This window comes from Ursus maritimus, unplaced genomic scaffold (genome assembly GCF_017311325.1).
Source record: "Ursus maritimus isolate PB19 unplaced genomic scaffold, ASM1731132v1 scaffold_36, whole genome shotgun sequence".
In the NCBI taxonomy this organism is placed as follows: domain Eukaryota; kingdom Metazoa; phylum Chordata; class Mammalia; order Carnivora; family Ursidae; genus Ursus; species Ursus maritimus.
The window spans coordinates 8708908-8735151 of NW_024426230.1; the positions used below are offsets into that span (position 1 = coordinate 8708908).

The 26244-nt window shown below is 36.4% G+C and overlaps 1 protein-coding gene across 5 annotated transcripts in view; it reads left to right on the forward strand.

The window, feature by feature from the left end:
• Positions 1–26244, forward strand: part of NUBPL (nucleotide binding protein like) — a 290856-nt gene that overhangs the window by 218615 nt on the left and 45997 nt on the right. The window contains exon 14 of one of the 5 annotated variants that reach the window (XM_040620816.1): positions 21400–22549. The exons of 1 other annotated variant lie outside the window; for it this stretch is intronic. The gene's annotated coding sequence lies outside the window, so the exon portion shown is untranslated. Of the gene's footprint in view, positions 1–21399; positions 22550–26244 lie in introns of those variants that run through there. 3 more of the 5 variants (XM_040620813.1, XM_040620812.1, XM_040620817.1) reach the window with 3 other exon arrangements.

A 26244-nucleotide genomic window follows, 5' to 3' on the forward strand; every position in this document is an offset into this window, starting at 1 on the left:
TCCACTACTGGGTGTTTGCCTTAAGAAAATGAAAACATTAATTTGAAAAGATACATGTACCGCTTTGTTTATTGCAGCATTATTTACAATAGCCAAGATAATAGAAGCAACCTAAGTGTCCCCTGATAGATGAATGGATAAAGAAGATTGATGTAATATGATGTGTGTGTGTGTGTGTGTGTGTGTGTGTGTGTGTGAGAGAGAGAGAGAGAGAGAGAGAGAGAGAGAGATATGGAATATTAGCCATAAAGAAGAATGAGATTTTTTTGCCATTTGTGACTACAGGGGTACACCTGTATTATGCTAAGTGAAATAAGTCAGAGAAAGACAAATACTATATAATTTTACTTATATGTGGAATCTGAAAAACAAAACAAGTGAACAAACAAGAAAATAGAAACAGACTCATAGATATAAAGAACAAACTGGTGATTTCCAGAGGGGAGTGGGGTAGAGGGATGGGTGAGATAGGTAAAGAATAAGAGGTACAAACCTCCAGTTAATAAAATAAATAAGTCATAGAAATTAAGAGTACAGCATAGAGAATATAGTCAATAATATTGTAATAATTTTGTATGGTGACTACACTTACATGATGAGCATTGAGTAACATATAGAATTGTTGGATCACCATGTTATACCCCTAAAACTAATATAACATTGTATTTCAACTATACTTCAATAATTAAAAAATATTTAAAAATTATAGGACGTAAAAAGCAAGAAAAATCAACCCGTTATCAAAAGACAAAGCACTAAACAGAATCAGACACAAAGATGACTCAGATGACTCATGTTTGTAATATCAAATAAGGAATGTTCATGATTAATATGTTAAAGGGTTTAAAGGAAAATGTGGACAACATGCTTGAGCACATGCAGAATTTCAGAGACAGATGGAAAGCATAAGAACAAATAAAATAGAAATGCTGGAAGAAAAAAAAACAGTAACAGAGATCAAGAATGCCTTTGGGCTCATCAGTAAAACTTGACAGATGAAGAAATAATCAGTGAACTTGGATGTAGGTAAATAGGAACTACTCAGATTGAAGGACAAAGAATAAAGTTACACACAGACATATGTGTGCATGTGTGAGCAAGAGCTGAGAATAAATTGCCATCTCATAAGAAGAAAGGAACACTGGGACAGACAAAATATTTTAAGAGAGAACTGCTAAGAATTCTCTTGATAAAATGGGAGGTAAAAAACTGGAACATTTACAGAGCTCAGAAGGCCCCAAGTGGGATTTTTAAAACAAATAACAGATTGAAACTGCTGGAAAAACAAAGATAAAAAGAAAATCTTAAAGGCAGTAAATGGAAAAATTCACATTACATACAGACAACAAAAATATGAATTACAGGAAGGCATATAACAATGGAGAGACATTAATAAAGTACTGAAATTTAAAAAACTGCCAATCCAGAATCCTATGCCAGTGAGAATAACATTCAAAAAGGAAAAACTTGGGGCACCTGGATAGCTCAGTTGATTAAGCATCCCACTCTAGGTTTTGGCTCAGGTCATAATCTCATGGGTTGTGGGATCTAGCCCTGCGTCACATTCCGTGATCAGTGGGGAGTCTGCTTGAAGAATCTCTCCCTCTGCCCTTCTCCCTACTCATGCGCTCTCTCTCTCTCTCTCTCTCTCTCAAATAAATCTTTTAAAAAAAGAGAAAAAGGAGAAACTTTTTTTTTTTTTTACAAAAGCTGAGGGAATTCGTTAATAGCAGACTATACTACAATAAATGCTGTAGGAAATTCTTCAGGCAGAGGGAGTAGAACACCAGATGGAAACTTTGATCTATACAAAAGAACTGAAGATCTCTGAAAATGGTTAAAATAAAGATAAACATAAAAAGTACTTATTGTTTTGAGGTGCCTGGGTACCTTAGTCAGTTAAGCATCTGCTTTCAGCTCAGGTCATGGTCCCAAGGTCCTGGGATTGAGCCCCTCATCAGGCTCCCTGCTCAGCTGAAAGCCTGCTTCTCCCTCTCCCACTGCCCCCCTCCCCATCTTGTGCTGTCTCTGAAATAAATAAGTAAAATCTTTTTAAAAAGTACTTATTATCTTATTTTTAATCATCTTAAAAGACAATTGTCTAAATACAAAATAATAGCAATATATTGTGGATTTATAGCATATATAAAGATAAAATACATGAAAACAACACAAAAGATGAGAGGAATATATTTGGAGTATACTATTATAAGATTCTTATACTATATGAGGAAAGGTATTTAATACTATTTGAAATATTAATTAAAGCCAAATACTGTAAATTTTAAATAATTACCTTTTTAAAAAAAAATGGGGTTAAATAATAAACCAGTAGGGGCGCCTGGGTGGCACAGTCGTTAAGCGTCTGCCTTTGGCTCAGGGCGTGATCCCGGCATTCTGGGATCGAGCCCCACATCAGGCTCCTCTGCTGGGAGCCTGCTTCTTCCTCTCCCACTCCCCCTGCTTGTGTTCCCTCTCTCGCTGGCTGTCTCTGTCAAATAAATAAAATAAAATCTTTAAAAAAATAATAATAATAATAAACCAGTAATGGCGATAAAATTGAATCATAAATCTTTAATCCAAAAGCAAGCAGAAATAGAAAGTATAAAAGGAACAAAGAGCAGATAGAACAAATAGAAAACAGCTTGCAAGATGGCAGATTTTTATCTAAACATACGGATAACTACAATGAATGCAAATGTTCGAAACATACAAATTAAAAGACAGAGATTATCAGATTGGATAAAAAAGCAAGATCCTGCTATATACTGTCTACAAAAAATCCATTTTAAATATAACGATACAAATAAACTCAAAGTAAAAGATGGAAAAGACATAAATTGTAAACATTGATCTAAAGAAAAGTAGAATGGCTGTAGTATTATCACACACAGTAGACTTCAGAACAAGGCACATTACCAGGACTGAAAATTACATAATGATAAAGGTGGTAAGTAGCCAAGAAGATGTAACAATCCTAAATATGTGTCCACCTAACAAAATAGCTTTGAAATATAGGAAGCAAAAATTGATGAGACTAAAAGTAAAAACAGACAAACCTATAATCAGAGTTAGAGATTTCAGTACTCCTCTCTCAGTAATTGATGGAACAAGGACAGACACTAAGTATTAGAAGACCTAAGCAATGATCAACATTTATAGACCACTTCTCCCCAAAACAACAGAATATATATTATTTTCAAGGGCACATGGGACGTTCACCAAAATAAACCATATTCTGGGTTGTAAAACATACATCAACATTTAAAATAGCTAAAATCGCATAAAACATGTTATCTTACCATAAGAATTAAATCAAATTCAATAGCAAAAAGATACCTGGAAACCTCTAAGTATCTGGAAATAAAATAATTCTAAATTACCCATATGTCAAAAAGGAAGGAAGAAGGGAAATTATAAAATATTTTGACAGACTGAAAGGGGAAATAAAACATCAAAATTTGTGGTATGCACCTAAAATAGTGCTTACAGGAAAACTTACAGCATTAAATGCTTACTCTAGAAAAGACAAAATCTATCAATGAAATAATCTTCTCTATTAAGAACCTGGAGATAGAAGAGTAAGTTAAACCCAAACAAACAGAAAAAAAAAAAAGGCAACAAATGAAATTAAGAAAAGCAGTAGAGAAAATCAGTGAAATCAAAAGCTGGTGTTTTGAAAAGTGAACAAAACAGACAAACCTCTAGCCAGACTCATTTAGAAGAGAGACAGTCAGACTTAAATTACCAACATCAGGAATGAAAGAGGATATATTACTAAGATCTTACAGACATTAAAAGTACAAAAGGAGCTATTACAAACAATTTTATGCCCATAAAATTGACAACGCAGATGAAATAGACAAATTCCTTGAAAAATACTACCAAAGCTTATTCAAGAAGTAGATGACCTGAATAGTCATAAATTATGTAAAGAAATGTAATTTGTAGTTAAGAATCAAAAAAGTAATCCCCATCCCTGGATGTCATCACTGGAAGAATATGTACCAACATTTATGGAAGAAATAATGCTAGTTCTGTAGAAACTCTTCCAGAAGACAGAAGAGGAAGGAGCACTTCCTAGCTCATTTTTTGAAGCCAGCATTACCCTGATAACTAAACCAAAGACAGTACAAGAAGACTACAGATAAATATTCCTCATAACCATAGATACAAAATATTAAACAAAATATTGTTTAATTGAATCCATCATGTATAAAAAGAATAATACATTGTGACCAAGAGGTCATTATCCTGGGAATGCAAGGTTGCTTAAACATTTGAAAATCAATCAATGTAAATAACAGATTAAAGAACAGACAGACTAAAGAAAAAACACCATATGTTTATCCTAATAGATGCATAAAAAGCAAATGACAAAATTAGTATTTATTTATGTAACAATTCTCAGCAAACAAGGAATAAAAGACAACTTTTCAACCTGACAGAAAGTGTCTACAAAAAAATTTACAGCTAACATCATAACTAATGGTGAAACACTACTTTCCTTCTAAGATTGGGACCAAAGCAAGGTTGTCCAAGCTCACCACTTTTATTCAATATCATAGTGGAGGTTTTATCAGTGCAATAGAAAAAGAAATAACAGCATATAGATTGGAAAGGAAGAAATATAAGTGTCTTCTTTCACAGATGACATGATTGTCTATGGAGAAAAATCCCCCAAAATAGACAAAAAGGTAACTAGAACTAAGAAGTCAATTAGGCAGTGTTGCAGTATACAAGGTTAATATACAAAAATCAATTTTATTCCTATATACTAGCAATGAATGATTGGAAGTTGAAAAAAAGTGCAATTTATAATAGCACAAAAAACATTAAATATTTAGATATAAATCTAAGATATGTGGACAAATACAAAACACTGATAAAAGAAATCAAAGAAAACTTATATAAATGGTGAGCGATCACGTTCATGGTTTGGAATACTTAATATTGTTAAGACATCTGTCCTCAGATGGAACTATATCCAATGCAATTCCAATTAAATTCCCAGGAGACTCTCTTGCTAAAGTTGACAACTTGGGTCTAAAATTTATATGGAAATAAAGAGGGTCTAGGACAGTGAAAACAGTTTTGAAAAAAGAAGGTTAAAGTCAGAGGACATAAATTACCTGATTTCAAGACTTTTTATAAAGCTACAGTAATCAAGACATTGTGGTTTTGATGTAAAGATAGACATATAGATCCATGGAACAGAATAGAGAGTTTAGAAATAGACATAAACTGATATGATAACTTGATTTTCAGTAAAGGTGCCAAGGCAATTTGATGAGGAATAGATAATGTTTTCAGCATCTGTGCTCTAACAATGAGACAGTCTTTTGCAAAGAAATGAAACTTTATACCTACATATCTACAAAAATTAAAATGGATCATATAACTAAATACGAAATCTAAAACCATGAAACTTCTAGAAGGAAAACATAAGAGGAAACCTTCATGATCTTAAGTTAGTCAAAGATTTCTTAAAAGGAACGTAGAAAAATCACTATAAAACTATAGAAGAAAAGGTTAAATTGTACTTCATAAAAATTAAAAGAAGTATTTAAAAACACAGTTAAGGGAAGACAATTTTCAGACTTAAGAGAAAACATTTATAAAACATATCTGACAAAGAATTTGTGTCTAAACTATATAAAGAACTCTTACAACCTGTTAGAAAGACCAAAAAAAAAAAAAAAAAACCCTAATTTTAAAATGGGCAAAGGATTTCCCTGGAGACTTCAACAAGAAAGAGATACCACTGAAAAATAACATGAAAAATGCTCAACATCTTTAGTCACTAGAAAAATGCCCAAAAAAGCCCCCAAAACAAAACAAAACCCTGCAATGAGATACCACTACACAGCCACAATAGTGGCTACAGTGGAGAAGACTGACCACACCAACTCTTGGCGATGATATGGATCCACTGGAATTCTATCTCATACACTGTTGATGGAAATGTAAAATGGTACATTTACATTTGGAAAACAGTCTGGCATATTCTAAAAGAGTTAAACATGCACTAACATGCAATTCTAACTATTCTGCTCCTACATATTTACCCAAGAGAAACAAAACATATATCCCCTGAAGACTTATCTATAAATAAAAAGATAAATTCCTACCAGTTTTGATTATAATATCCAAAAGCTGGGAACAACTCATATGTGCACCAAATGGTGAATGGACACAACAGATTTGCTCTATCTGTGCAGTAGAATACTTCATAGAATCAAATGGAATGAGTTATTGATACCATATTAATAAATCAATGCTGAGGAAAAGTGGTGCACAAAAAAAAGTGGAACCTCTATAATTCCATTTATTTTTCTTTAAGATTTTATTTGTTTATTAAAGAGAGAGAGTGAACAACAGAGAGTGTGAGCCGGGGGACGAACAGAGGGATAGGGACGAGCAGACTCCTCGCTGAGCATGGAACCCCACGCAGGGCTCCATCCCACAACCTGAGATCACAACTTGAGTGGAAACCAAGAGTCCCACGCTCAACTGATCCACCACCCAGGCACCCCTGTATAATTCCATTTATATAATTTCTAGAAAATGTGTACTTAACTACTTGAAAAGTAAATCAGTGGTTGCCTAGACATGGGTGTTGAGGAAGAAAGGGATGGAGGGAGGGAAGGATTAAAAAGGAATAAGGAAACTTAGGGAAGTGATAGAAATGTTCAATAACTTGACTATACTGAGGTTTCACAGTATATACTGTGGCCAAAACCAATCAACTTGTACACTTTAAATATGTGCAGCTTGGGGCACCTGGGTGGTTCAGTTGGTTGAGCAGCAAACTCAGTTTTGACTCAGGTCATGGTTTCAGGGTCATGAGATCGAACTCCGTGCTCAGCAGGGAGCCTGCTTGAGAGTCTCTCTGTCCCTCTGCCCCTCCCCCTGCTTGTGTGCCCTTTTCTCTCTCTCTCTAAAATAAGTAAAAATTTAATAAATAAATAAGTATGTGGAGTTTATTGTGCGTTAGTTATACCACAATAAAGTTATAAAAAAAAGAATGGTGCAGTAATAAATTGCTTTCTGATAACTGGATTATACTTTTCAGAATAGTATATTTATGAGAAGATAACCCTTTTCAAATGACTAACATGTCACAATTCCATATATGGTTATTTTCAAATCCCTTTTTCAAACTCTCATTTTTTTCTCTCTAAGAAAGCTTATTGAAAACTAGGTGAACATTCTCTCTTGAGCTAGTTCGAATGACTATCGATATTTAGATTTCAGGTTGAAACTTGAAGGATAATCAATTCAGTTACTTGCTTTCTTTCCTTTCTTCTGCCACATCCTATTATGTGATCTGAAGCAGCAAGTTGTTTTCACATTTAAAACTATTTTTAAATAACTTGGCTTAAAGTTTCCATTGAATATAGTGACAATAGAACTTGGTCATAGACCACTTTCCGAATCAGAAACCTGTACTTATATAACATTTAAATCCAGTCTTCAGTGTAAAGCGTATCAGTGCTTTGAAAATCTTGTTAAACTCTGAAATTGAATGACCTATATAAATAACGATGTGCTATACTTCCACCTTATTAATTGAAAAGTACCTGACTTTCATCCCCAGGAATGTCAGGTTTGTAACAACAGTTAAGTTGGCCAATACGTAAAAGATGTTTAATGCAAAAAAGAATATCCTTTAATAAAAAAAGACAAAAAGCGGTCATTTATTTGAAGATTTTTTCAAACTATTTTCTTGCTCTTTATTATTTGTAATCAAGTTTCATAGTTCTTTTTTTAAATAATAATTTTTTATTATGTTAGTCACCATACAGTACATCCTTAGTTTTTGATGTAGTGTTCCATGATTCATTATTTGCACATAGTTTTTGGGTTTTATTTCAGCTCATTCATACCTTATGCCTTTGGTAATTTTTATACTACTGCAAATTAGTTTGGGCCATTACACGAACATTAGTTGTCTTCTACAAAGTGAATTTTTATTATTTTAATTGAGAAATAAAATAGGAACAATAAATTATCTTCAACTACATCTGTTTCAAGCATTAGAAAAGATTTTGAAATAAGAGTGTTGCTGCTGTTGAACTGTTGTTTAAACATTATTTCTCACACTGTGCCTAATGGATTTAATTATGGTTCACACACTTGTTTCTTTATCATCTCTTCAGATGGAGAGCTATACAGATACATTGTAAACTACTACAAGAACATGTTATTAGCCTGTCTCTGCTGAGGAAGGTATTTTCAAATTATGTTGTAAAAGTCCCTTGCAAATGAATTCCATTAAGCACTGGCTTTCTCTTGTAGTTCACTAATCATAGTTACCCACCTAGATCAAATACAAAAGCAAGACAACGTATCCAAATAAAAAGGCCTTATTGTAACTGGACCCAAAGGTCGACAACAGTGATCAGTCTAAAATCCATTTAACATGGAAAAGAGCCCATCAAAAATATGTCTTCAACTCTTTTGTAGCCCATAGTTGCCCCTAGGAAGCTCATAATTCTCATACTTTTTTTTTTTATTGAGGACACTTAACTATCACAAAAGTTAAAACTAATAAGAGCCAAACTCTGACTTTAAGTACATTTGTAATTTTAGGGAACTGGATTGGAGAAAGATCTGCAATCTGGTTTGAAGAATAGGTGGTTTAATAGGAGGAGGAAATAATATGAGCAGGGATGGGGTATAAGTGGGCTGACTGTGGCTTACATGAGGGAGCTTTGGAAAAACTAGCCTATTTAGAGATGTAGTTTCCTATTTGGAAGTAATGGATAATAGGATGGAAAACTAATCAATTACATAGGGCCTTAAATGACAAGTGCAGATTGACCTTGACACAATGGTCAGTCATAAGATTTTTAAAAATTATTTTTATTTATAATACATGCCTTCCAGACAAAATGTAAAAGGTATAACATGAAAAATAATTGTCTGTTTTAATAAAGCCTAACAATCCGATTGAAATATCTATATGAACAGCAAAGATGCAAGAATATCTGAGAAAGTCCTGTATAAGAAAATGAGAAGGAAGAAGAGGAGGAGAAGGAGAAAATCAACTTGCTTTACTAGATATCAAAACTTACTATGAATTTATAGTAATTGAGACAGTTTGTTGTTAACACAAGAATAAAAAATTAACAAGATAAGAGAGCCCAGAAATAGTCTGTACATATTTGAACATTTGATTTATGATAAAATAGGCATTGCAGATGGGGGAAACAGTGCTGGGACAACTGGTTATCTATATGGAAAACAATGGATCCCTTCCTCATGCCATATCAAATCAACTTTAAGAGGTAAAATTATAAAATTTTGAAGAAAAGATGGGTCCTTTGTGACCTTAGGAGGGAAGAATCTCTTAAACAAGATACAAACAGCCCTAATCATAGAAGATTGATAAATTTGGCTGCATTAAAATTAAGAATGTCTTTTCAGCAAAAGACATATAGAAAATGAGAAAAACTGTAGACTGGGAGAACATATTGCAGCACCTGTAATTAGTTATTTGGAATAATGCAAGAACAACTACAAATAAATCAATAAGAAAAAAAGGAATGACCAAATTGAAAATCAGGCAATAGAAACAAAACAGGTATTTCATGGAAGAGAAAATATGAATGGCCAATAAACAAAAGAACCTCAATACCAGTAGTAATCAGGAAGATACAAGGCAAAACCAATGAGATGCTGTTGTAAACGCACTAGATTGTAAAAATTAAGAAGTCTTAGAAAAAGTGTTGAAAGGGCTGTGTCTGAGACATTGCTGGTAAAGTGGTAAACAACCACTCTGGAGAACACGTTGTTACAATATTACAGTCACGGACCTTACTACTCTGCTCTGGGTGTTTCCTAGAGGATTTCTTGCACATGTGCAGAAGACACACATAAGAATGTTCATAGAAGGGGCGCCTGGGTGGCACAGCGGTTAAGCGTCTGCCTTCGGCTCCGGGCGTGATCCAGGTGTTATGGGATCGAGCCCCACATCAGGCTCCTCCTCTATGAGCCTGCTTCTTCCTCTCCCACTCCCCCTGCTTGTGTTCCCTCTCTCACTGGCTGTCTCTATCTCTGTCGAATAAATAAAAATAAAATCTTTAAAAAAAAAAAAAAAAAAGAATGTTCATAGCAGTACTGTTCAGAGTAGCAAAAATCTGCAAGTAACCCAAATGTCCAGTAACAAAAAAGTGGATAAATTCTTCGTAGTATAGTCATACAATAGAATATTATGCAAGAGTATAATGAACTGCAGCTCTTTATAAAAATGGATAATTTTAGAAACATAATGTGTGAAAATGGCGAGTTATGAAAGACTATAGTATACCATTTTATAAAGTTCAAAAAAACTCAAGATATATATGAGAATAGTCATATATACATGTGATTAAATTTTCCTAAAAACCTGTGGGAATGACAAACATTAAAATCAGGTAATTGTTACTTCTAGGGTGTCAGTGGGGGATGAGGCAGGAAAGGAACACAAAGTTTTGGTAAACTAGTTGTTTTGGGAGGGTGAGTGGGGTCATAAGTATTATCTTATTTCTTAGCTCACTTGTACTTTTTTTTTTTTGAGAGAGAGAGAAAAGGGGAGAGAGACGGGGAGGGGCAGAGGGAGAGTGAGAGAATCTCAAGCAGGCTCCATGCCCAGTGCAGAGTCGGACGCTTAACCAACTAAGCCACCTGGGTGCCCCACTTGTACATATTCTTTGAATGAAATATAACCTTAAAAATTATAATTTGGAGAAAAAATATATTTTGTCCTTCTACTCACTCAACCACCTATTTTCCTTCCACAGAGGCTTATTAAATAAATTGTAGAGCAGCCACGCAGTAGAGTACAATGCAGCATTATAAAAGAACAAAGCAACCCTATATATTCTGAATGGAATGACAACTGGATTATATTGTTAAAAGAAGTGTGTGTATAATGCTACGATTTGCATTAAAACACACGCACGCATTTGTATATGCATGAGTTCGCTATCTCTGTAAGGTTACCCAGAAACTGGCTCTCATGGCTTCTTGACTCAGGCAGTGACTTATAGAAGGCACATTTTTAAAAAAATGGACCCAGCCACATGTAGGAAGTGAGGTGACGGCAGTGATGGGGTATGGGTGCAAGGGAGGGACATTCAATAACGAAGTCAGGGAAAACAGGGAGACTAGCTGGAAAACCATCACAGGAGTAACCATAAGCCCAGGGCTGGGAGAAGGGTTATGGCAGTGGGATTATAAACAGAAGAGTATAAGGGAGTAAAATATATGTTTTGACACTTAATGATTAAACAGTTCATTCTGCCTAATTACTCTTGCCAAAATCCAGTAGTCTACAGTCATGTAAAACTGCATTTTTAATCTAAATGCAATTTATTTCATTATCCTATGTAAGACCTGTTAAATTCAGGGTGTGGTCATGGAATGTCATAACACAGATGGTCTTCAGAAAGTTTTGTGGACTCTCTTTTTGCATTAAAGCCACAAAGGGAGAAGAAATTTCTACAAAATCTGAAATTCTTCCTGATTTAGGCTACATAAACCACCTTTTGACCTTTCATTCTGAGAAGGATTTTACTGATAAGTCTTCTATGAGATTTAAAAATGTTTGCCTACTAATGTGCCCTATGAAGCAATGCCAAAACTGCCTTCCTAACCGGGTATTCTAAGAGAAAATAGTTTTAAGGCAGGAAGTAGATTTCACAGGATTTATTCTTTTGACACCTGTAATTAAATTTAATTAAAACATTATAAACCTTTTCTCCTACCCAGTTATATTATGATATGAATTTTTGCATATACGTTATATCTGCAATTAATGAGTTGATTTTTCTGAAATTGTCCTATCAATTATTGACATGACCATATTTTTACTTGGTTTTAGTAAATTCTGTCGGCAACCTAAAATAAAATAGTCCCACCCCTTCTCTTCTTTCCGCCGTCCCCCTCCCACCACCACTCCACCTTTCTTCTGTACTGCTTGTCCTCATTACTCTTCTTGCAGTTGCTCTTTTTGCCAAAATGAAGCCCAGAGCCAGTTGTGTGCAGACAATATTGATTGTAGTGTTATGTGTGTGACTCTGTGCTGTCCTATTTCCCTGCACCTCAGATGGAGTTGTCCCCCTTGCCAGTACAAACCAATTACTTCTTGTTGAAGTCCCTGAGTCTTTGAACATCTGTTGTCCTTTACGTCATCTATGGGACTCAGAAAAGATCCACTTGAAGTTTTTTTCTCTCATACCACAGGGATTTTCTAAAACTTGTGTTATTTCCTGTGGCCCAGAGATTGTTTCATTTTCCTGCAAGAGGAGGAAAAAAAGAGATCTAAATACTTCCTGTGATTGCATAAAGTTTATTTTAGGAACTAAAATCTGGGCTTTTTTTCCCCCCCTATTACATCCTATTTTCCTTGCTCAAGATTTATAGGGAATATTAGGTCATGTTTGCGCCTTTGCACCAAGGAAGTGTTTCTTCTACTGACTAGAAAGTTTTAAAGTAAATATTCTGTGACCCTTTAGTTCAAATTCCAGGCTCAATGTGTTTCTTGGAAGAGGAAAAAACAATGCTCTGAACCTAGCTCCTTAATCTTTAATTACTGTTCAGACTGTCGCTTGAAACACTTAACATTACTTAGTCTTCCTCCACACTAACCAATTTTTATAATTGGTGTGCATAAAATCACCAACAAGCAAAAATATCAAAACCTTTCATTAGTTTATGTCTTTTTGTGATGAGGAGAGAAAAGTTTTTACTGTCTTGAATTAGCGACTAATTGTTTTCTGTTGGATCAGGGAAATTTCTCATCCTTTCTGGGGAGGAATTTTTGCATAAACAAGATTTTTGCATCTGTCTAAGGCTTCCAATTAATTACATTTTGCAAGGAATATCAAAAATGGAGCTTCATTATAATCACTTCCTGTTAGTAGAGAGTAAGACACAGGAGCTATGTAAGTCAAGTTGCTTTTTTTTTTTTTTTAAATGTAAAATGAGGCACTGGAAAGAGAGGAAAAAATCTGCCATCTAAGCATTTCATCTGGAACCTGTATAATCCACTTTTATTTCTGAATGATGGCTTTATTGCCATGCTTTTTAGAACACTTTAGTGTCCTGAGCTTTTAGAAACAAGTGTGGATGTGACTTGCTTGCACATTTTCTAAGAGCATCTTTTCCAAATGCTGAATAGGTGCTACCACTTCAGTTTTGGTTTCACTTCACAATTCTGTTAATAAAAATCCCTGTTGCAGACTAATTTTCCTTGACAATTCATAGCAACTTAACATGTTATTATTTTAAGCAGTAAGAGAAGGAGTCACCAATATCCATGTAAATAAGAGCATTAGTTACCATCTTCAAAACTGGGTTGAGGAGGGACGTGAAGGTTGATTTCACTATGATATAAGAGAGCAAACTGTGGGAGGAAATCTCCTTTGGTATAGTTAATTTATCTGTGCTGGAGGGCGCCTGGGTGGCTCAGTCAGTTAAGGGTCTGCCTTGGGCTCAGGTCACAATCCCAGGGTCCTGGGATCAAGTCCTGCATCGGACTCCCTGCTCAGTAGGGGAGTGTGCTGCTCCTTCTGCCCCTCCCCCTGCTTGTGCTCTTGTTCGCTCTCTCGCTCTCTCTCTCAAAAATAAATAAAATCTTTTTAAAAAATTTATCTGTGCTGGAATGTGCCATACCAATATGAATTTCTTTCCCTCTATTATTTTCATATATTGGTAAGCCTAAGGTACTCATTTTTTTCAGGTGGAAGAAACAGGTTTGGAAAGTTTAATAAACTTACCTATGTAAGACTATCAAAGGAAAATATACCCAAAGAAAGTCAGGAATCATGATAAGCTTTTATTAGCTGAAACAGTCCACAGTATTAAGTAGATATCAACTGATGTAAGATTCTATTCATATTACCCTGTTATCCACCAGAATTTCTTTGCTTTACTCACCGAAGACCACGATATAAATTTGAAAGGAAATTTTAATTTAAACACAACTATACCAGATAAGTTAGAATAAATGTAAGTGGTGTCCTTGTTGAGTTAAATATTAATGAAGAGTATCACTTTGACTCATTTATTCACTTACTCTTTCTCTCCTCTGAAAGATTTGTTTTATTTTATGGCTTTAAAGAAATATTGGTTTCTCCCAACTCCATTGCTCTGGTTTTTAAAAAATAATGATTGAGGGAAGCTCTCAAGAGAGGTTGGCATCTGGGAGGAATAAGGAGTGTGCTTCTGGTTTCTCCGCCATGGAGGGTGGTGGGGAGGAAGTGTGCAGTGCTTGAAGTGATTAAATTTGCTGGGCCATCTGGTCATCAGGAAGAGGCTGTGTTTTCAATTTCACTGTGAATGAGGAGAAGCTTATTAAGGAAGGAGAGCATTTAGTCTAAGGAAAATAGAAATCATACTTTATTTCTACCACTAAGAGCTTCAGCTTCCTTAATTGTAGAAGGAAGGTTCACTTGTGGGAGACTGACCATCTAATGATGCTGTTGTCTAAGTTACTGGGGGGACTTAAGGATGGTCTGGGAAGGTGAGCAAACACACAAGGGTAGCCACTTAGAATGGAGTCACTCCAGTCCCCTAAAGTCTCTTCCCACCCCCATACAACCTTATGGAAGGAAGAAAATGAGCAAAAGGGGTTAAATTTTTCTCAGGCCAAGGAAAGAACTCAGAACCCCTAGTTCCTTAAAGTTTACTGCCAGAGTCTCTGATCCAGCTATCAGTTGGAAAGCCATGAATCAAGTGTAATTGATTAACATCCATCAAGTCTTCTATTTATTGAATTACTTCATGCTTTAAAAGTAAAAACCAAGTTCATGTTTTATTTACCACTTTTTAAATAAAGCACTAGGTTCAAGAGAGGCTGTAGAGGGAAAGTCAAGAATAGGAGAAGAAATCAATGCACAAAGCATATATCTGCACTAAACACTGAAATTGGAAGAGAGATGGCAATGGACGATGGTATGCAAAAAATTAAGACCTTGGATGTGAGTCCACCTGTTGCCACCTGCTGCTGTCTCTGTCATCTTTGTAGGTAATTAATACGGTTCTCAGACGCTACCTGAACCAAACCTAGAAAGCTCAAATTCTGGGATGTGATTGAGATTGTGCAGGTTGAAACTTTTTAAAGGATTTGTAGAACGTGCAGTTCCACAGACAAGTGCGGTTTGCTTCATTCAAGATGTAGCTAACCACTGAGTATAGGAAGAAATTTTCCTGACCTTTTAAGAGACTATTGGTCAGATGCTCTTTGGTTTTTTAGGCATGCTTGTCAAGGTGAGGATTCGTTTTGGTTTCCTTTGAAGCTGCCAGTATGAAAAAGGAGTGGGGTGAGGAGTGGATTGCCCTTCCAAGGAGGGCAAGAAGCATGGAGTGTGCAAAAGCTTCAAGGCCGAGAGCTTGGTCAGCTTCCAGACCACAGACTCAGGGGTCAGTGTGGCTGGAGTGGGGCCAAGGAGAGGTGAGATGGAGAGGTGCAAAGGGCTAGGTCACAAAGGGCTTCCTTCCATGTGAAGGTGACTTTCTCTGCAGATGATAAAGAGCCACTGGAAAATGTTAGCAGGCCGCCCTGCCTGTCTCCCGAGGCCTTGGCTTACTGTCCTCTCTTCGTTCCAGGCCCCATGCTCTCGGAGGGTGCTGCTTTAATGTGCAGCTCTTGAGCTCCAGAGGCCTTTTCACTTTTCACATGCTCTGCCTTCAGCCCTCTGACTTTGTTCTCATTTACATCCACTCTGCATCTGAAATCTGAAACTCTCCTAACTCTGAATGTAGTAGTAACTTAACCATCCTTCCTGTTCTCATGTTCCCTTACCCTCACTAAAATTGCTTTTCAGGTCTTCCAATGCCTTGATGTCTCTTAACTCAGTCCTTCCCCTCTCTCTGGACTTACCTCCTTTATTAGTCGGGATTCTCCAGGGAAACAGAACTAATAGGATTTGAGTATGTATAGGTAGGTAGAAAGATGGATGTAGCTATATCTACATATCTGTTGATTGATTGAGAGATTATTTATGTATCTATTATTGAAGTTATCAATTGAAATACAATATTAGTTTGAGGTGTACAATATAGTGACACTACAAAATACTGACCATGGTAAGTGTAGTTACCATCTGTCATCATACAAAGTTATTACAGTATAATTTACTATATTCCCAGGTTAGACTTTATATCCTCATGATTTATTTATTTTATTCACTGGAAGTTTGTACCTCTTAATCCCGTTTACCAGTTTCCCCATCCTCCACCACCCTCTGGCAACCACCAGTTTGTTCTCTGTATTTAAGAATTTGTTTCTGTTTTGCTTAGCATAATACCCTCTAGGTCCATTCATGTTGTTGCAAATGGCAAGATTTCATTCTTTTTTTATGGCCAAATAATATTTCATTGTGTATATATATTTCTTTATCCATTCATCTATTGATAGATATTTCAGTTGCTTCCATATCTTGGCTATTGTAAATAATGCTGCAATGAACAGAGGGGTGCATATATCTTTTTGGTTAGTGTTTTTGTTTTCTTTGGTAAATACCTAGAAGTGGAATTGCTGAATTGTATAGTATTTCTGTTTTTAATTTTTGAGGAACCTCATACTATTTTCCATGGTGAGTGTACCAATTTACATTCTCACCACCATTACACAAGTGTTTCCTTTTCTCTACATCCTTGCCAACACTTGTTATTACTTTTGTTTTGATTCTAGTAATTGTGACAGTGTGAAGTGATATCTCATTGTGGTTTTCATTAGCATTTCCCTGACGATTAGTCATATTGAGCATCTTTTCACATGTCTGTTGACCATCTCACTGTCATCTTTGGAAAAATGTTTAGTCAGGTCCTCTGGCCATTTTAAGCAGATTATTTGTTTTTTGGTTTGAGTTATATGGGTTCTTTATATATTTTGGATATTAACCCCCATCAGACATGTCATTTGTAAATATCTTCTCCCATTCAGCAGATTGTCTTTTTGTTTTGTTGATGGTCTCCTTTGCTGTGAAAAAGCTTTTTAGATTTATGTAGTCCCAATAGTTTATTTTTGCTTTTGTTTTCCTTGTATGAAGAAATGGATCCAAAAAAACATTGCTAAGACCAATGTCTAAGAGTTTACTGCATATGTTTTCATTTATGAGTTTTACGGTTTCAGGTTTTACATTTAGTTCTTTAATCCATTTTGAGTTTTTTTTTGTATATCATATAAGAAAATGGTTGTGTTTCATTCTTTGGCATGTAGCTGTTATTTCTCCAACACCATTTATTGAAGAAAACTCTTTTTCCCATTGTATATTCTTTCCTCCTTTGTCAGGTTAATTGACCATATGAGCATGAATTTACTTCTGGTCTCTGTGTTCTGTTCCATTGATCAATGTGTCCATTTTTATGCCAGTACCATACTGTTTTGATTACTACAGCTTTGTAGTATAATTTGAAATCTGGGAGTGTGGTACCTCTGGCTTTGTGGTCTTCTCAAAGTTGCTTTAGCTATTTGGGGTCTTTTATGGTTGCATACCAATTTTAGGATTATTTGTTCTATTCTTTGAAAACTGCTATTGATACTTTGATAGGATTTTATTGACTCTGTAGATTGTTTTGCGTAGTATGGACATTTTAACAATATTAATTCTTCCAATCCATGGGTGTGGTATATCTTTCCATTTATTCATGTCATCTTCAATTTCTTTCATCAGTGTCTTATAGTTTTCAGAGTACAGGTCTTTCACCTCCTTGGTTAAATTTATTTCTAAGTATTTTATCCGTTTTTTTATACAATTGTAAATGGGATCATTTTCTTGATTTCTCTTTACTAGTTTATTGGTGTATAGAAATAGATTTCTGTATATAAGTTTTGTATCCTCCAACTTTACTGAATTCATTTATTCTAATAGTTTTTTTTTTAGTGAAGCCTTTATGTTTTCTATATATAGTATCATGTCATCTGCAAATAGTGACAGTTTACCTCTTCCTTACCAATTTGGGTGCCTTTCCCTTCCCTTCTTCTCTCTTCCCTCCCCTCCCCTCCCCTTCCTTTCTCTTTTCTTTACTTTCTTTTCTTTCCTTGTCTGGTTGCTGTGGCTATGACTTATAGTATTATGTTGCATAAAAGTGGTGAGAGTGGCTATCCTTGCCTTGTTTCTGATCTTAGAGGAAAAGCTTTCAGCTTTTCACCACTGAAGATGAAGTTAGCTGTGGGTTTGCCATATATGGCCTTTACTATGCTGAGTTATGTTCTATACCCACTTTGTTTAGAGCTTTTTTATCTTATCATGAATGAATGTTGGCTTTTGTCAAAATTTTTTTCTCATCTCTTGAGATAATCATGATTTTTATCCTTCATTTTGTTAATGTGGTATATCATGTTGATTGATTTGCATGGAGGAAGATATATTTTAAGGAATTGGCTCACACAGTTTTGGAGGTTGGTGAATCCAAAATCTGTAGGGTAGGTTGGCAGGATAGAGAGTCATGGAAGATCTGATGTTGTGATTCAAATCAAAAGGCTGTCAGGCTGGAGACCAGGAAAGAGCTGATATGATTCAAGTCCAAAAGCTATTTGTTGGCAGAATTGCTTTCTTGCTTAGGGAGGTCAGTCTTTTTTTGTATTCAAGTCTTCAGCCAATTGAATGACTGAATGAAGCCTACCCACATTATGGAGGACAATCTGCTTTACTCAAAGTCTGTTTATTTATTTATTTATTTTTAATGAGTTCTAGGGCAGTGAGTCCTCATATCTTAACATCACTGCTCTCCTTTATTTTTTTTTTCAAATTTTTATTTAAATTCTAGTTAATTAACATGTAGTGTAATATTGTTTTCAGGAGTAGAATTTAGTGGTTCATCGCTTTCATTTAATATCCAGTGCTCAACACAACAGATGCCTTCCTTAATACTTATCATCCATTTTGCCCATCCGCCACCCACCTCCTTCCAACAACCTTCAGTTTGTTCTCATAAAGAGTCTCTTATGGTTTGTTTCCCTCTCTCTCTCTCTCTCTCTCTCTCTCTTTTTTTCTCCTTTCTATGAGCCCAAATGTCCATCAACTGATGAATGGATAAAGAAGATGTGGTGTGTGTTTGTGTGTGTGTGTGTGTATATATACACACACACACACACAATGGATTATTACTCAGCTACCAAAAGGAATGAAATATTGCCACTTGCAATGACGTAGATGGAATTAAAGTATATTATGCTAAGTGAAATAAGTCAGGCAGAGTAAGACAAATACCATATAATTTCACTCATATGTGGAATTTAAGAAACAAATCCAAGTCCATTTATTTAAATGTTAATATCATCTAAAAACCTTCTCACAGAAACATCCAGAATGAGGTTTATCTAAATATCTGGGTGCCATGGCCCAATCAAATTAAAACATAAAAGTAACCATCACACCTTCCTGTCTTCTCTAACCATCAGTGGGTCCATTGGCTTCTCCCTTACTCCCTTACCTTGTTGTGTATCTCCCTTACCATCATACCTGCTTTGTTAATGGCAAAGTTTGTATCACTCCTACAATCTGCTTCCTCTACTCCTGAAACTGTTCAGCAGCACTGAAGAGAACCATGCACCCAGGTATAATGGAACTAGAAGTTAGTAGTCTCCAGCTTCAGTGAGGTCCTCAGGGTTGCTTGTGTGTGTGTCCCTGGCCAATTCCCTCTCCATTCCCACAGAGAATCTTTCAGACCTCTACAGTTCTAGAGACTCCCTTACACATCCCAGTCTCTCTCTCTCTCTCAGCAGATGAACTTACCTATTACTATGCAGTGAAAATTGTGGGTTTTAAACATGAACCACCTCAACTTGCTGCTCTCCCTCCCTGTCTGAACCATTTGAATGATTTTGGCCTGCCCACATATGAGAATGTTGGTAGCAGATAAGGGGCCAACAGGCATATACACTTCGTCTTCAGAATTCATCCAGGCGACTGTGCCTCTAACCCCCTCCCTAGGACTCTTTGAAGGTTATTACCACCTGCCTTCTGATTTCACCCGCCCCCTCCATGGTAGTCCATTCCATTTTCAACTTGCCTCACCTACTAAATGCCCAGTTTCAACAACTCTCTCTGGCATAACAACTCAGGGTGGTGAATCCAAATAGTATTTAGAAATGGTAGGACATGATATCTGGATGTGGTTGGACAGGTGGTACCAGTCATGGAAACATGACAATAGGAAGAGGAGCAGGGTATTTTAGAAGGAAGATGATAAATGATTTTGGCCACAGTAAGTCTCAGGTGCCTGTGAACATGTATAACCACTATGACCTCCTAAAGGGTTTTTTATTAGGCCTAACTTATTCCCTCCCTCCAGGCCATGTGAGTTCATTTTTCATCTTATAGTTGCTAAAACAAAAGGAACAGTTTTGATCACCTAATCCTAGTTGTTTAAACAAGAGGGGATTTATTATGTGTAACTGAAAAGACCCTTGTTACAGCAGGAATACTTTGCATACATCAAAGATCGGTCCCAGCCCGTGGCAGCATCAGCAATCTGTCAGTCTCTGTACTGTAATCTTTTGCCATCTTTGCCTAACTGCTGACTGTCTGAAGTTCATCCCAGACCCTGGTGAGCTTATAGTGAGTAACTCTAAAGTTACCCACCACCAGTTTAATTATTTGGGTCAAGTGTGTAGTCTCTGCGGAATTATTAAATAAGGCTCCTCAAAAAGACCTCTGTTTATTCATCAGTTTATCTAAGCATGTCATATAATTGCTATCGGGGGTGGGGTGGGTGGTGAGGACAGTCCTAATTGCACTGTAGGCATTTGGGAGGGTCTGGAATTGTCAGCTGCTATTTGCAGCATTGGTTGGCATTAGAAATAGGCATGAAAGAAAACACATGCTGAGACATCTCTTGAGTCTGTCTCTAGACTGAGAACCTGGCTCGTTCCCACATAAAGACCCACTCTTAAAAGGCTATTTTGTGTTCCTGATGGCAAATGCCAAGGGTGTATGTGTGTGTGTGTGTGTGTGTGTGTGTGTGTGCGCACATTGAATGCTGAGCCTTTGAAGCAAGCCTTGTAGACCTCTAAACCATCAGAGTGTTAGTGACAGAAAGGCAGTTCTGTGTCTGGCCTGAAGCTCAGAAAGAAGGCTGAGATGCAGACAAAGCTCTGGGAGTCATTATATGCCAGTGCAAGTTGAAGCATTTTGTTCTTTCTTAGATACCCTTTGCATCCTTCAACTCTCAGATTCCTCAATTCCAGCATTAGAAATTTATATTCTCCTTAAGTGTACAAAAAATCAGCAGGCATGTAACTCTTTAAAATGAAGGTATTATGATTTTTGCCCCCATCATCACAACAGTTTTAAACACTGCTGGTACAGGGTCTAAATAATTGTGCTAGTAGAAAAATAAAGGAAGAAAACATTGCAAAATTTTAAAAGGGGAACATTCAAAAACTATTTTTATTAATTTCAGGAAGATTGGAGAGTGAAGACAGATCCTCTAAATGCCTTACAAGAATGAAATTCTTGAGGAGTTTACAGTCACCAAAAAGGTATCAATAGAATGTATAGAAAAACGGGCAAGTCCGTTGTTCTACTTAAATACTGAAGCACATGTAAAGGTGCACCCACGTTCAGAATTACAGAGGAACGGATGAATGAATGACTGACTATATGAATGAATGAGTCAGTAAATTCTCCTTGAGAGTAAGGTAAGCTCATTGGGATATCCCTTACCTTCCTCATCCTACTTACAAGTCAATGGATGATGCTCCTTTAGTGCCTGAGGGTCTCCCATTACTCCTAAACCAAAAGTAAAAAAAAAAAAAAAAAAAAAAAAAAAGATCCAAATGTCCCTATTAATTCATTAACTTCGCATTATTTCATCAGGTGCCACCAAGAAATTGCTGTCAGTCACTCACTTTTTCTTTTTCTTTTTCTCTAATGTATAGAGCTGCTCCAAATAATACATGCTTTTCATTCATTGTCTGTGTCAAGTCTCCTGGAAAAGTGGTGTCCCAGGGCCAGGAGACCAGTCTTTCAAGATTGGTGGCAGTAGCTCTTACACTGATGAAATCAAATATGTTTTGCTGAGAATATTGATAAAACCATTTTTACTGAGGGATATTTGTACTGATAGATGGTCAAATACAAGAAGCAAAATAAATATGGATGATCCTGGCATTACTACCTCTGACACTTTTTTTTATTACTTTAATATTTTTCTATACAGTCTGTAGGTGTGGGTGAGTGCCAGACTGCATTTAATTTTCCTATGCCTCCTGGAATTGTGGTTGTGAGTTTTATATACTAATTCCTAAAGGAAAAGATATTTTTCTATATGAAGATGTGGTGCTTCACCTTGACAATATGACTGCTGCTTTCTAAATCTGTTAAACTTTAACAGATGTGTCTCTAATGAGATATGCAGATTAATTGAAATATAGAATTATTAGAACCTTCCTAAAACAAAATTTTTATAATTCCCTGCCTTAATAAATTATATTCAGTATAGTCTTTTTACCTTCCTTTGATTAAACTGGACTTTGTCATGCTTCAGGCTATAAACAATCATTTCTGCTTCTACTATAATATATATGCATATATAGAAGGAGAAAACAAGTCCCCTGTCTTTATTTCCAGGCTGTAGCCTCAGAATTGCATTTAAAACAACAACTAGAATCCTTTCTGTCCATTTGTTTTCTTTGGGTTGCCTCTTTAACCCACAAGCTAACTGAGTACTGCCCCAAATTCAGTTTCATTGGGAATTGAGTTATTTGAAGTTTTAAAATCACTGTTAATCCTTTTTTCCAATTTCATTTAGAAGTCATACATTTTTATAAGATATGTTTAAGTTGCTGACTAAGTCAAACAAATGAGTGTCTCCTGAGTTTTACAGAAAGCAGGCATTTTTAAACAAAATCCTAAATTAGATGACCTGAGATAGGGACTTATCTGCTGGCTGAATGCTGTAATCATCTCCAGCCTTTCTCCTAACTCTTCATTCATTGTTCAGGCAATGAATATTTATTGAGTATTTACAATTTGTCAGAAAGTGTGAGATGCTGGGGAACACAGAGATGACAAGTCACAATCTTGCCTTCAGTGTACTTAAAGCCTAGTGGGACGTTAGACAGGGATTCTGTCTTCAGCACCAGTAGCTGATAGAATACAATCAAGGCTAGATTTCAAGTTAATTGTTCTCAGTCAATAAAAAAAACAACACCACAAAATTTTAGCAGCTTTCCTGAAAAATTAAAGCTTTCTGGCGGCAAAAGTTTGCAAGAGGTTTCAACAAATAATGGTATTAGATCAATGGTTTTCAAACTCTAGTGTGCCTGGAATTACTGGAGGCTTATTAAATACACAGATTGCTGGGCCCTGGACCAGAGTTTTTGATTCAGTAGGTCTTGGGTTGGAGATGGGGGCAAATGGGAGGATTGGCATTTCTAAGAAGTCCCCAGGTGATTGGCCGCTTCCTTGGGGACTACGTTGAGAAGCACCGGTCTAAAGTAGTTTGTTTCTCAAAAGACCCTCCCTCTGACGACAACGATGATGATGATAATGTTAATAATAATAGCCCACACGTCGTGAGCTCTTGTGAAGTGACAGGGATCTTGCCCTTGACATCCATCATTACATTCAATTCTCACAACAACTTAATGAAATAGTTGTGATTACTATTCTCATTCTACAAGTTAAGGAAATAAATATTTGGAAAGCTTAATTGATTTGCTCAGTGTCACAGAGCTAGTCAGGGACAAAAGCCAGGATGTGAATTTAAATCTTTTTGATACATGTCTGTGGTTTCAACCACAGTGCTCTCCTGCTTTCCTATGATGCCCAGCACACCTGGGCACTCAGAGTCTTCTTGGGAGACACCTGTGGGCATCTGTTGGACTATTCCCGTATACACTCACACCTGGGGATTTTGAATAGATGGCTTTTTAGGTTCTCATGCAAAGGAGATAGCAGAACTTCCTTTAGTAATCTATTCTAGTGGCTAATAAGATTTTTGTGATGGGAAAAAAATTTTAATTGGATAAAATGTTTCTGTTTTACCAATTTTTAAAAGCCAGTCAACCATCGAGAATTAGATAACCGTAGCACAGTACACCCAGTTGAATTGAACCTATCTCTAGATGAAATAGGATTTGACAGTGAGGGCTGGAACCGGGTCTGCCACTTTATCTAGAAGGTCATACACCCCCTTTCCAATCCTCATCCACTTGCAATCCATTTAAAAGGTGTCTGTGAAATTAATTTGAGCTTTTTTGACCTGAGTTAAAGTACTTTTTGCATATCTCCTGATATAAAAATAGTAATGATTTGATATATTAATTAAGAGTTCTGTTGGGAAGGCTCTGTCATCTTACCCACAGGGTGAGGAAAATCAAAGAATGCTGGTGGCTCATCAGCATCCTGGGAAGGGCCATCTTGCTTCCTGGTTAGACAACATTTTCTCTTGGGGAATTGATCCCATCTCCTGACCTTATAGCAGACTCTTCTCCCATCTACAGAGCATGCGGAGTCCTTTCAGATGCGCCATTATTGTAATAATATAATATTATTATTATTATAAAATAAAACACAGATACAGAAAACAATACGAAACTATTATTATATGGCAATGAGTTATTCTGAGTGAACATTCTTGAAACTGCCAAGTCAAGAAATAGAACTTTGTCACCCACCATGATGGCTAATTTAATATGTCAATTTGACTGGGCTAAGGGATGTTCAGATAGCTGGTAAAACACTATTCCTGGCTATGTCTGTGAGGGTTCCTCTGGAAGAGATTAATAGTTGAATCAGACGAGGGATTCCCAGGCCTTCAGATTTGGACTGGATTACACCATTGTCTTTCCTGGTTCTCCAGCTTGCACATGGCAGATTATGGGACTTCTTGGCCTCCACAGTCATGTGAGCCAATTCCTGTAATAAATATCCTCTTATATCTAAATATACATCCTGTTGGTTTCCTGGAGAACCCTGACAATATACCCACCCAGAAGTTCCATCTTCCCCACAAAAGTAACCATATCCTATCATAAATACTTTGCTTCATTGTTATAGTATTATTCTGCATATGTGTAACCTTAGCACTATAGTTTAGTCTTGCTCATTTTTAAAATTTGATATATCTTTAAGTTTCTTTTAACTTATAGAATCCCTCTCCATCCCTTTCTTTGCCTCTAAATTAATGTGGAAGAATCCAGGCCGTTTGACCTTTAGAGTTTCTCCAAGTCTGGATTTGGCTGATTGCAGCCTCTTGGTGCAGTACAACATGTTGCCCTGTCCTCTTCTTTCTTAAAAATTGGCAAGTGCGGGGCGCCTGGGTGGCACATGGGACGCCTGGGTGGCACAGCGGTTGAGCATCTGCCTTCAGCTCAGGGCGTGATCCTGGCGTTATGGGATCGAGCCCCACATCAGGCTCCTCCGCTATGAGCCTGCTTCTTCCTCTCCCACTACCCCTGCTTGTGTTCCCTCTCTCGCTGGCTGTCTCTATCTCTGTCGAATAAATAAATAAAAAATCTTTTTAAAAAAATTGGCAAGTGGGTGCTGACAATGGATCAAACTCATGTTTTCTCCCTTTGGCAAGATTCTACGTAGTGTTTGGCAAGATCATAGGAAGCACATGGTATCAGGTTGTCTCTCTTTTTAGGATAGGAACAGCTTTGATGCTTAATATCTACATCTTTTAATTCATTAGAGTAGCAAATGAGGCTATTCTTATTTTATAATTTCTTTCCCATTTATTAGTTGGAATACATTTATAAAGAGATACATCATTTACTGTTGATTAATCAGGTGTAGCTCATGTAGGGAGAGAAGGATAAATGCCTGATTCTTTCCCTTTATTTGCTAATTCTCAGGAACTAGTACTTCAGAGGTGACTAATACCTTTTTTACAAGATTATTTAAGAACTCATGGATTTAGGTTGCCTGGGTGGCTCGTTCAGTTAAGCGTCTACCTTTGGCTCAGGTCATGATCTCAGGGTCCTGGGATTCAGCCCCATGTCAGGCTCTCTGCTCAGTGGGCAGCCTGCTTCCCCTTCTCCCTCTGCCTGCTGCTCCCCCTGCTTGTGCTCTCTCTCTCTCTTTCTCTCTCTGTCAAATGAATAAAATCTTATTAAAAAAAAAAAAAGAAGTTACGGGCTTAAATATATTTATAAGTTTAAATACATTGCATTTATTATCATTACTGAAGCTCAGATGATCACATATTTGGTTAGTGGAAGCCTCTGCAAGGTGCTCCTGAGTCTTTTTAACATGACCCAAGTAGTTATCAATAACTTCCTTGCTTTTCTGGTATGAC